The sequence below is a fragment of the Neomonachus schauinslandi genome, chromosome 4 (assembly GCF_002201575.2).
Source record: "Neomonachus schauinslandi chromosome 4, ASM220157v2, whole genome shotgun sequence".
In the NCBI taxonomy this organism is placed as follows: Eukaryota; Metazoa; Chordata; class Mammalia; order Carnivora; family Phocidae; genus Neomonachus; species Neomonachus schauinslandi.
This window is the reverse complement of record NC_058406.1, coordinates 11292469-11305161: the sequence shown is the minus strand read 5'-3', so window position 1 is coordinate 11305161 and position 12693 is coordinate 11292469. Positions and strand designations below refer to the sequence as shown.

The window sequence follows — 12693 nt, the reverse complement described above, 5'->3', positions numbered from 1 at the left end:
GACTGTTCAAGTGGGTAGACACGTTTGTTTCCAGCACCCTCGTTCACACCCAGGCTAATCCTAGATCTGCCCTAAATAGGAAATGGGGCAATGGTTGGCTCAGAAGGTAGAAAAACATAAGCGGGGATCTGCAACTTTGGAGCCACAACTAGGTTCACGTCTGTGCTCCTCCACTTGTAAGACGCGTGACAATGGGCAATTCATTTACTCTTCCTGAGCCTCCGTTTTCCCTTCTTCAAAAGGGGGGAGAAAAAGACTATCCTACCGTTAGCGAGAGGACTTAATGAGATCATGCACGTAAAGTGCTTAACACAGTGCCTGGCACACAGTAAGCGCTGAACGCGGGGAAGCTGTTACAGTTATGTTTGGAGTAAGTTATGTTTGGAACCAAGGAAGGGTTACAATGAAGACAATTCTAAGTGCAGAAGTACTGTCATACAGAACTTCTGGATAGGTAGGCGCATGCGCCTGTTGGCGGCCCTCGGCTAGCGCGGACGTTGCGCATGCGCCGGAAGTTGCAGCCGGGAAGCCAGCGAGGTCGGTTCCGCCCGACTCTAACATGGCGGCGCCCTTTGTCTGCTCTGAAGTGCCGTCCCCGGCCTTCTCGCGGCCGTGATGCACCTCCCTCTACGGTGGGGTCCGGGACATGGCAGGTGAGGGTCAGCAAGCGCCCGGGGCTGGCCGAGTCTCGGGAGCCGGGCGGAGGCGGCGAAAGATGGGGCGCGGCGGGACGCCGGGGACGGTTGTGTGGGGGAGGGGAGGGAAGTGGGATGAGAAGGGAACCCGGACTGAGGGGACCCCGCGGGGTAGGAGGGTGCGGGGCAGCTGGGGTGGGGGGCGCCTCCAGGCGAGCGGGCGCGGAAGGGGCAAGCGGACCGGCAGTTCCTGCGAGGGAGCGCGGGTCGCCTCCCGGGTTGGGTGACACCCCAGCTGGTAGCATCTCCGCCCCCGCCGCCCGGCTGTCACTGTCCCTTGACCCCGCGCGCCGCGCGGGGTCGTTCTGCGGCCGCTGGCTGGCGGGGTGCCGGGGCAGCTCACGTCGGCGGGTCGGGGCCGGAGGGCACGGGCCTGCCAGAACCAGGAGGTGCTTGCAGAGTGGGAGGTCGACACTGCCCCTGTATAAGATTATTTCACTCATTCATTCCTTCCGCAGACGGTGGCCCGGCATCTGATAGGTTGTGAGGATAGAGCAGGTGAACCGGACAGTCTTGCTCCTGGTGTAGTGGTTGGAAGTGTGAACTGTGGAGCCAGGCGGCCGGGGTTTGAATCCCGACTCTCTGCTTGCCCGTTGTGTTCTGAAGCACGTTAGGTTCTCGCTCTCAGTTTCCTCAAACTTAAAGCAGAGATAATAATAAAACCTGCCTCCTAAGGTTGTTCTAAAGATTTAATAAGGTGATAGGTGCAAAGTGCCAAGAACATTTCCTGGCACAAAGTAAATACTGTGTGTGTTTGTTGCTGCGATTATTTGTTTCATGAGACTCATGTGGGAGCCATAGAGATAAACAGCACCTCTGATACTGCTGTAATGGAAGAAAAGCAGAAAAGTTCTCCTTGCTCTGGAAAGAATAGAGGTGCCGAGGCACCTCACTCGCTCTAGGCGAATCCAGGGAGGCTTCTGCCCCCCCAAGAAGCGGAGACCTAAAGGATGCTTAGGAGAGTGGAGGCAAGAAAAGGGGGGAGTATTCTCAGTTGAAGATGGAGTTTGTGAGAAAGCTTAGGGGATAGTGTAATAATTAATTTTTCTGCCTAGAGACAGAGCTAAGAGATAAGACTGAAGAAGCTGGCTGTGGTTTGGTCCTACGGGGCCTTGTAAACCTAGTTAAGGACTTGAAGTTTTAGGTTAATGGGAAGCCATTTAAGAATCAGATTTGTGGATTAGAACAATCACCTGGCTAAATCTGTACGAAGAGGCTGCTAGAATAATCCAGGTGAGAAATGAGGGTGGCCTCGAGTCAGGTTAGAGGCACAGGGTGGGGAGGGAGGTTTTGGAGAATTGACAAAACTGGGTGATTACTTAGATGAGGAAGTTAGAGGCAGAGAGGTGTCAGGATTGACCTCCTCTTCTTGACCAGCGGGTGGTGATGCCACACAGTGAGATAGGGAACAGGATGGGGAGCGGATGCGAGAAGGGAAGATACATTTAGTTTCGAATATGTGGAAAGTGGGTGCCTGTAAAACAGTCCAGTGGAACTGTCCAGTGGTTAGCTAGCAGTTGTCATCCAGCAAAAGTCCCTAAAGTTGTGGGAGGGGGTGTGCTCACCGAGGGCAAGGGTATGAAATGAGAACAAGAGCGTCTGAGGCACCCCGGGGGAAATGCTAATGCTGTAGCAACACGGGAACCTGGGCACAGTCTTGTTGCTCTTGCTTTTCAACATTGTGTTATGTCTTTTGGTAAGCAGGTATTCCTGAGTGTAGGAACCAGGAGCGGGTTTACTCATCTTTGTGTCCCAGCTGTCCAGCATGGTGTCTGGCATGCAGCAGGCCAATAATGATCCAAACAGACTCGTACTGAGCGCTTACATTGTGCCAGGCTCTGTGCTCAGGGCTCTGGATTTGCCTATGTTTCTTGGATGCATAAAAGGGCAACTCTTAGGGAGCAGGTGCCTTTCGGGTTCTCATCAGATTTTCCACTTGGGTGTCTTTGATTCAGGTAATGAGCTGGAGGAGGAGAGCCAAGCTGGAGTTTACGCAGACAAACTGTCAGAAAAGAGTAGCCTGGGCTACTTGGAAATCTGAGGTATGTCTGTAATGCTCAAGGATGAAACAAACCAGGAGGTCAGTTTGTTTGTCCTTCTTCTCTAGGCTCAGCGTGACTCAAATCACCCTTTCAAGATAGCTTTTTCTTTCAAGTTATACAGTAATGACAACATCTGAGTTTGGTTGGGAAATTGTGGCTATCATTTATGCTTGGTTTACCAATAAAGACCGGACTAGGTTAATCACTGGGCAAATGCTCACACCTTGTTTTAATCAAGTACAACCTAACATGCTCCAACAAAGCAATTCCAAACTACAGTGGCTGAAACAAGCTCAAAGTGTATTCCTCCCCTCTTATTAAACGTCTAGAAGTGGGCATTCCAGAGCTGGTAGGGCATCCTGCTCTGTTCTGTGAAGTATCCAGGAACAGTTCTAGTGATCATGTGGCTCTCTTTGCTCAAACCCAGGCTTCCATCTCATGGTCGAAGCTGGCTGCTGCAGCTCCTGCCATTGTATATACACTCCGTCTGGCAGAAAGGGAAAGACAGAGTGGGGAGCACATGTTCATTCCTTTTAAGGTTCTAATGTTTAAAGATACATATTTTTGTACAACATGTCCCCAAACATAAGCATCTGGTGTACAACCAAAGAGCGAATCATGACTGTTCCAGTGCTGGAGGGAAAGCTGGCTGAGAGAGCCTGCTTGGTCCCTCGTGTGACTGAATTGCTGTCCCCGAGGCTTGGGCCTCGGAGAAGGGAAGTCCACTGCATTGGTGGAAGAGGCAGCCTGAAGGGAAGTCCACTGCATTGGTGGAAGAGGCAGGCTGCTCTGGCTTTGGGTAGGTTGATGTTGCTTGGGCCCAGGGAGTCCAGGCTTGTTTATGCATTCAGTATTTTCTGTGTCCAGCGTGTCAGACACTGTGCTAGGGGTGTAAGACTGGATCCCGGGAGCAAGGAGCTCTTAGCTATGTGGATGATCACGATACAGTACAAGGAGCACCACGGGGGAGGCGCACAGGAGAAGGATGACTGATGTTGGAAGGCTCTACCGAAGCGGGGAGATTAAGAGTGAACAGCGTGCTTGGATTGACATCTATACAGGTCTCCTCAGATAGAGGCAGCGAAGACTCTGATGCTGGGTGTGAATCCCTGCTTCCCTGTGTCGTGGCTCTCTGAGGGCCAGTTACTTCACCGCTGTGCCTCCGTTTCCTCATCTGTCAAATAGGGATAACGGTATCTAGCTCCCAGAATTGTTTAGAGAGATCAAGCGTGTACTTCACGGGGTTTGCCACGTAAAGCGGAGTGACCTCCTGCTGCAAGGTGCGGGGTGGTTCGAAGCCAGAGAGGCTAGTGAGGACTGCAGTCAAAGAAGGCCCAAACCTGTAGGGAAACCAGGTTGCAGCCTCCCTCAAGGCAGGAAGTATCCAGATTGTGCAGAGGGGGTCAGCGACTGCGCTGTGAGTTCTACCAAGCTCTCTACTGAAAGGTGTCCATCTGTGGATTCTCAGAGACCATACTCTAAAAGGTCTGGTGAGGGGTCCTTTGGGAAGGGAAAGATTTCCTCTGTCTAATTCCTGCAAGCTCAAAAGCTTCTGGGAAGCCTTCTCTGGGCCCTGCCCAGCCACCCACCCCCTGCTGAGTTTGGAGCTCCTTCTCCGTTGATCTCTTAGCATCCAGCACTGATCTCTCAGTGCATTCGTATCTCACATTATAATCCTGGGTTTCTTTGTCTCCTTGTTGGCCCCCAGCACCTTGCAGGCAGGGACAGGGGATCGTTTCTCCTGGTAGCCCCACTGTGTAGCTCATTTCCTGGCACATAGCTGGTGCTCAATAAATGTTGGAGGGCGGATGATCAGCCCTGATTGGCTGAAGAGGAACTGGCAAGCTGGCCAGAACTCCAGTGTGATGTGGGGTGGCGCGCTATCGACTTAAGAGAGGAGAACCTGATGGTTGATTTGGTATCTGGCTGGACTATGGACGTAAACATGGTGAACTGTAGTATGACCTGAATGATGAGAGTTTAGGTCAGAAGATAGTTTCTCTGTCTTTCTTGTTCCAGTAGAGCATGGTTTCTCAGCCTTGACGTTATTGTTATTTGGGCCTGCATAAATCTTTGTTGTGGGCTGTCGTGTGCACTCCAGGATGATTATGGCACCCCTGGCCTCCACCCATAGATGCCCGTAATACCCACCCACCTGCAGCTGTGATCGTGGAACATGTCTCCAGACATTGCCAAACGTCTCCTGGGACAGATCGTCCCCAGCTGGAACCCACATATAGGGTACTTCTAAGTCAGGCATCCCTGGGCTCGTAGTAGTTCTTATGCTTATTAGATGTGTCCCTTTGGGCAAAATACTTGGTCTCTCCAAGCCTCAGTTTTCTCAGTTGCAAAGTGGGGATATGGATGACCTCACACATAGTTTTATTAGCCAGAATTATCGATGAGGTAATGCATGTAAAATGCTTATTCAAGTCCCTGACTCCATCATTGGTGACTGGTGTTATTACGTGTTAGGAGAAGAGGACCCTTGAGAGGGTCAAGAAAGAAAGTGTGCAGAGGAAGAAAAAAAATGTTTGGTAGAGGAATATGCACAAGGTGCACAAATCAGAAGGTTCTAAAGAATGCGCCATGGAGGGGCACCTAGGTGGCGCAGCCCGTTAAACATCTGACTCTTGTTTTCGGCTCAGGTCATGATCTCAGGGTCATGGGATCGAGCCCTGTGTCAGGCTCCATGCTCCCCGCTCAATGCAGAGTCTGCTTGAAGATTCTCTCTCCCTGTCCCTCTACCCCTCCCACTCATCCTCTCGCTCTCTAAAGTAAACAAATAAATCTTAAAAAAAAAAAAAAAAAAGGAATGCACCATGGAGAGTAAATCATGCTTCAGTGCCTGACCCAGTTCCCCTTCCAGATAAATGTTAATAATATCTGTGGGTCCTTTCAGAAGTATTCCGTGCATCTGTATGTCTCTGTGTATGCCCAGGGAAGACCATTTTTATTTAAAAAAAATTTTTTTTAAGATTTTATTTATTCACTTGAGACACAGAGATGAAGAGCATGAGCAGGGGGAGAGGCAGAGGGAGAAGCAGACTCCCTGCTGAGCCAGGAGCCCGATGTGGGGCTCTATCCCAGGACCCTGAGACCGTGACCTGAGCAGAAGGCAGATGCTTAACCAGCTGAGCCACCCAGGCGCCTGGAAGACCTTTTTTTTTTTTTTAAGATTTTATTTGTGAGAGAGAGAGAACGCACGTGCGCACCAGTGGGGGGAGGGACAGAGGGAGATGGAGAAGCAGACTCCCCGCTAAGTAGAGAGCCCGATGTGGGGCTCAATCCCAGGACCCTGAGATCATGACTTGAGCTGAAGTCTGATGCTTAACCCACTAAGCCACCCAGGCGGATGGAAGACCATTTTTAAAGAGTCACATGGTTTGATTAGGTTGCACAGACAGGAGCCCCTGCGGGTAGGAGGGCAGCCGCCGTGGGCGGGGCTTCGGGGTGTCACCAGTTTGCCATGTAAACGACCAGGTGGCTCACTCTTTTCTGGAATTCCTCGAAGGGTGGTGCCTGAGTGGGTGGGAGAAGGTACCCAGACCCGGTGTCTCGGCAGGGTAGCACCACGAAAGGGAGGGACCCAGCCCGAGAGAACATGAAAAACTAAATATATTGTGTGCCCAAAGCAGGTTGTCCTGGAGACCATTATCTCCTCCTTTTGCCGGCCAGTTTCTAGATGATTGAAATAATAAAGGTCAAAGAGTAAGCCTTTCAGGGCTGAGGGGCTTGTGCGTTGGCTGCAGGCGTGTGTGTTGAGCGTCGGTACAGGGCCCTGGCCCTCTCAGAGGTGCTCGGGCCAGCAGCAGCTTTACCTCAAGTCCAAAGGCCAGGTAAAGTAGACCTCCGTCTACTTTAGATTCGACAGGAAACCAGGGCTTGGGCTTGGGGAGTCAAGCCTGCTTGTTGGGAACTGGAGACACGTAAGCCTTGCGCTTCAAAGGAGGAAGCAGAGGGCCTGGTTAGAATGGAGAGTTGCACTCCTGTCTACGCGGTGGCAGGCAGAGGCTCGGGGGTGGCAGGTGGCGGTTCCAGCTGAGGGCGGGACCGGCTGGAAAGCAGGTGTGGTGGGTTTTGTTGTAGCATCAGAAACCTGCTGGACAACTTGACGAGGACAGCTGACACTGTGTGACATCTAGGGGGATTGTTGAGAGAGTAAATCCTGGGAGAGAGTAAATCCTGGGAGAGAGTAAATCCTCATCACAAAGAGAAGATTGTTTTCCTTTCCTTTCTTGGGTCCCTATGAGAAGACAGATGTCAGCCAAACCTGTTGCAGTCATCATTTCACAACACATGGAAATTCAAACCACCTGCTGTACGCCTTAAACGGACACAGCGATGTGTGTCAATTATTTCTCAGTGAAACTGGAAAGAAAAACCAAACCAAAAAAGAAAAAGAGAGAGAGAGAGGAAGGAAAGAAAGAAAGAGAAGAAAGAAAGAAAGAAAAGAAAGAACCGAGCTTCTTATCTTAAGAGCCCTGGCAGCAGAACATGTTCTCCCCGCCCCACCCACACCACTTCCCATGCTGGAACTGTTCAACTAAGCAGCCACCTTCCTGTCCTGAAAGGGCAGGTGCTGCCGCCCAGCGGGAAGCCGTGTCTCCATGGTTCCGAAGCCTGCTAGGTGAAGCACTTCTCATTCCGGTAGTCTCGGGGCAGCCGGGCCCGGTGAGGGACTTTCCTGGTTCACTGTAACTCAGCTTCCCAAGTTCATGCTTCCAAACATTGTTGCAAGTCAGAAAGAACATTGTTTAATTTTGTAAGTTGTTAAATATTGAGTAGATGCAAAGGAATATGCACAGTATAAAGAATAAAGATACAAGGAAACCCATGTACCCCATCAGTCAGTTTACAGATAATGTTACAGTTAGGTTTGGAGCGCCCCTCCCTGACCGTGGCCCACCCCACTCCCAGGTCATCGCAGTTTTGCTTTTATCACTCTCTTGCCTTCCTGTAAAGTTTTGCTGTGTGTGTTCGTATTGCTAAACAATGTTGTCTCATTTTGCATGCTTTTGAACTTAATATAATCACGTTGTTTTCTTCGGTGTCTTAAATTGTTGGCTTACTTGACTTTCTCAGATGGATATGTTCTATTGCAAGAGAATTTATTTGTCCTTTCTCTTGCTGACGGACATTTGGATTGTCTTCGGTATTTTGCTGAGACAGAGTGCTGCTATGAACATTTCTGGAGCATACGTGCAGCGTCTGCAGGGTACAGCCCCAGAAGTGGGGCTGAATCACAGGGTGTGTGAGCTTCAGCTCGACCAAATAATACCTGTTTCCAGAGTGCTTTCCCCAGTTTACAGTTCAACTGACAATTCTGTTTGTTTCACATCCTCCCAACTCTGGTTTTACTAGACTTTAAAATTTTTAATAATCTGATGGGAGTGATATCTCATGTGGTTTTGATTTGCATTTTCATGATTATTAGTGGGCTAAGCATCTTTTCATATACTTATTGGTCATTCAGGTTTCAGCTTCTGTGAAACAGCTGCTTATATCTTTTGCTCATTTTCCTATCTGGTTGTCTTTTTCTTGTATATAGACTTCTTGTTTGGTTTTGGTTTTTATTTTGTATGCTAATCCTTTGTTGGTTATATGTGTTGTAACTATCTGCTTCCAGTTTGTGGCTGGTCTTTTCACTGTAGGTTTTTGTTTTTTGTTTTTTTAACAAATTCTTAATTTTAAGGTTCATCATTTTTTTTCTTTTATGGTTATCTCTTTCCGTTCCTTTTAAAGTCTCTACTTCAGGTTTATAAAGATAATCCCCTAGGTATTGTCTTCCAAGCATTTTATGATTTTGTGTTTTACATTAAAGTTTTCAGCCCATTTAAGATTATTTTTGTGTGTATTATGAGGTAAGGAGCTGATTCCTTTTTTTTTAGTAAGTGTACCAAATTGTCGTAGTACTATTTATTGAAAAAATACATCCCTTTCATGTGGATCTGTAAATGTCCCCAGTAACCCTTATATCTAGTGAGTGTCCACAAATGTGTAGATCTGTTCCTGAGCTCTTTACTATTTATTCTCTATATCTGTCCTGATATCACACTGACCTAATGACTAAATTTTTATGTAACAGTTCTTGGTATCTGGTAACGTCTTGGCCCTTTGCTCTTCTGTCTTCATTTTAGATTGTGCTTGTCAAATTCCGTAAAAATTTTTGGGACTTTTATTAGAATTGCTTTGAACTTAGTCCACATCAGTTTGGATAGAATTGACATTTTTATGATATTGAAACTTCCATGAACATGGTATATCTCTCAGTTTACATAACTTACCAAAGTCTAACTTTACTCACTGTCTCACACCCTACTCTCAAACAGTTAAGGACCTTAGCACACTTTAATTCCCATCACTCCTTCCTTTTATTCTATAGGTGGGTATTTTAGTTCTTTTTAAAATTTTAGAAGACATCTAATGATGTCAGTATTGTTTAGATTTACTCATTTATTATTGACTAGTTTTTTCTCATTCCTTCTTGCATTTAATACTTTCATTCTGGGATCACTTTTTATCTACCTGAAGCGTATCTTTTATGATGTGTGAGTTTGGGCTGTCATCTGTTTGGGGGCCATCTAGGGATTTTACCCTCCTCCATTTGATGCCAAAAATTTGATATAGGCAGTTTTCTGTGCAGTCTTTTTTTCACTGACTTGTAACTCTCTGTAGCTCCAGCTCTGTTCTGGAGGGCCCTCCCATGAGACCTCTGTCTTTGGGAGGGAGAGGGAACTCGAGCTTGCTCAGTTCTGCAGATGCCTTTGATACCCACCCTCAGAGCTCCACTTGCTCTCTGGATTCCAGCCTTTGCTTAACTTTGTTTGACCCCTCAGTGTTCCTTACTGACTTGCCAGTTCTTTGATGCATTTTAAAAGATGTCTCACACTTTCTCTTCAGCATTTGCAGCTGTTTGCTATGAGAGTTGGCCTGGGTACCTAGTGTGCCATGCTTCCAGAAAATCAAGGTGTTTCTGAGTCTTAATTTTATGTTTCATCTGGCAGCAGCAAACACCGAAGATTAGAACGAAGACTTAGTGATGTTCACTTTTAGCTTTTATAAGATGGTTTGTAACCCTTATTAGTATAAAGAGAGGGAGTTGGTAAGTGCCAGTTAATGACAGAATTTGCCCTTTTGGGACAGATGAAGGGTCTGTAGAGCCTAGCATTCCATGTCTGTCTGTCTGTCTGTCTGTGGAAGTTTTGTCTTTTTCTGAAGAGGAAAGTTCTTTTAGAGTATATGGATGTGGCCTTGAATCTGGGTGTGTCAGTGCAACCTAGGTCAGCTGACAACCCCTCTAAGCCTTGACTGGCTTATCTGCACTATGGGGGGCAATCATATTAACAGCCTTCCCGTGGCATCACTGCAGGGATCAATGAAGTAGCCTGTTCCTGAAACCCTTTGCAGGCAGGCAGCTCCGGCAACCATTCCAGTTATCCCCTTTGGTGGTGTTCTCGTCACGTGCTGCTGCCCTTTGGAAACAATGAGCCTGTGATTTCCGTAACCTCCCAATTGCTTCACATGGTGGTGCTTATTATATATTAGCAAGGCTGTGTTTTTTCTGGGCACAGCCACACAGCCCCACCCACAGTCCTTTGCCAGGACTCAACAGTTTCCTTCCAGCTGGGTGAAATCCCCGTCAGGTTGGGAAACTGTAGCATCTGCACCGGGGGCTCTCGATCACTCACTCACATCCAGGCATTAGTTTTTACCCAACCAACGAATGCATTAAAAATTTGCATCAGTGTCAGCAGGCTGCCGTCTAGACAAAGGGTACCATTTCATAATCCTGCTCGCTGGGAACACGCTGTGGAAACTGTCCGTCTTTTAGATGTTTGCCAGTTTGATCCTGGAAGTGGTATCTTGTACTTCTTTATATTTCTTTATTAGTGAGGCTGAACATCTTTTTTCCGTATAGAATATATTGACCACCGGTGTTTCTTTTGTGAACTGCCTCTTCATTTCTTTTTTTTTTTTAAAGATTTTATTTATTTATTTGAGACAGAATGAGAGAGAGAGAGAGAGCACATGAGAGGGGGGAGGGTCAGAGGAAGAAGCAGGCTCACTGCCGAGCAGGGAGCCCGATGCGGGACTCGATGCAGGGACTCGATGCAGGGACTCCAGGATCATGACCTGAGCCGAAGGCAGTCGCTTAACCAACTGAGCCACCCAGGCGCCCTGCCTCTTCATTTCTTTGACTCATTTTTCTGTTGGGAGATTTTTTTCTTATTGATTAATTTTTTGTAACAGCTTTATTGAGGTATTCCTGTAGTATACAAGTCACCCATTTAAATTACACAATTAAATAGCTTGCAGTATATTCCCAGAGTTGTGCAACTATCACCACTATTTTCAAAACATTGTCATTATCTCGAAAAGAAACCCACCACCCCTTAGCAGTCACTCCCCACTTCCCTGTCTCCATCAGCCTAGACAGTCACTTTCTATCCTTACGGATTTGCCTGTTCTGGGCAGTTCATGTAAATGGAATCATGTAACTTGTGGTCTTTTGGCTGGCTTCATTTAGCATAATATTTTCAAGGTCCATTCGTGTTGTAGCATATGTCATTACTTTTTTATTGTCCAGTATTCTGTTGCACAGACAGACCACATTTTATTTATCTATTCATCAGTTGATGGACATTTAGGTTGTTTCCACCTTTGACTCTTATGAGTAACGCTGTCATGAACTTTTGTGTACAAGCTTTTTTTTTCTTTTTTTTTTAGATTTTATTTTTTTAAGTGTTCCCTACCCCCAGTGTGGGGCTCAAACTCACAACCCCATGATCAAGAGTCATACACTCTACTGACCGAGCCAGCTAGGTGCCCCTGTGTACAAGCTTTTATGGGCACATATGTTTTCATTGTTGTTGGTATGAGGAGCCTTTTGTATAGCCAGACCAGTAACCCTTATTTACAATATAGGCTGTAAATATTCATCCTTAATTTATATTTACATTTGGGAAGGTGGGAACGTGAGGGTAAGATGAATGAAACAGAACATTTAGGGGTGCCTGGCTGGCTCAGTTGGAGCACGTGACTCTTGATGTCAGGTTTGTGAGTGTGAGCCCTATGTTGGGTGTAGAGATGACTTGGAAAAAAAAAAAAAAGAAACAAAACATTTAGATTTCTGACCAGTCTTTCATACTCCTAAGGATTAAGCTCATGTACCATGCCTTCCCCACTGTGGCCCCACCAAGGGGCCCCTTGGGGCTGGTCTGCATGCCTTACAGTCGTGCTGTTGCAAGCACTTTCTGTATCTGTCCCAGTGTATCTCTGTCCATCTGTCTCTCTGTCTCTCTCTCAGGCTACATGCGTTAGGACTGGGAAACGAGAACTGGGCAGCACACCGGGGGTGCTTTCCAGGTTTCTCTCAGAAGCTCACACTTCAAAGTGACTGGCTGAAAACCCACCAGGGCTGCGAGTCATCGGTTCAAAGGCTTCCAGCAGCTTTGCTGATTCACTGCTGTTGCAGGTGGAGGGGATGTGAGGGGCTGGAGGCCAGCCAGCGCTGTTTGCTCAAGGGCGCGAGCAAGCGCTGGGGCCCTGAGCTTCCTTAATCTTCCCAGGGCTCCTGTCCAGAGACTGTTCTAGAGCAGCACTGAAGCAGCTGGAGTTGAGGAGCCCAGCAGTTTTTTTAAAATCCTGGGAAATTGAGACATTGGGTTCTTGACTGCTCTTTATCCAGGCCTAACATGAGTTTTTGCAATCCCCCCAGATACTCCTCTGAAATATCCTTGCACTCATTTAGTTTTCCCCAGTCAAGTCTCACAAAATATTTTTAGTTTAATCCTGTTGGGAGTAGTAAGTATACAATTTCACGTTGGCTTCTGCTGTATATAGTCCTATGTCCGTCTAGATACACATCCTGTGTTCCTGTTCATCTCAAGGTTTCCAAAATAGGAAAAGTTTTAAAAGAAAATCTGCTGAATGCTAGGTGAATATGTCATTTT

At 47.3% G+C, this 12693-nt stretch overlaps 1 protein-coding gene across 1 annotated transcript in view; it reads left to right on the top strand.

The window, feature by feature from the left end:
* The first annotated feature begins 524 nt into the window (after positions 1-524).
* ZBTB17 (zinc finger and BTB domain containing 17) overlaps positions 525-12693 on the top strand; it is a 30799-nt gene continuing 18630 nt past the window's right edge. The window contains exons 1-2 of the mRNA XM_044913814.1: positions 525-653; positions 2651-2737. The gene's annotated coding sequence lies outside the window, so the exon portion shown is untranslated. The remainder of the gene's footprint in view (positions 654-2650; positions 2738-12693) is intronic.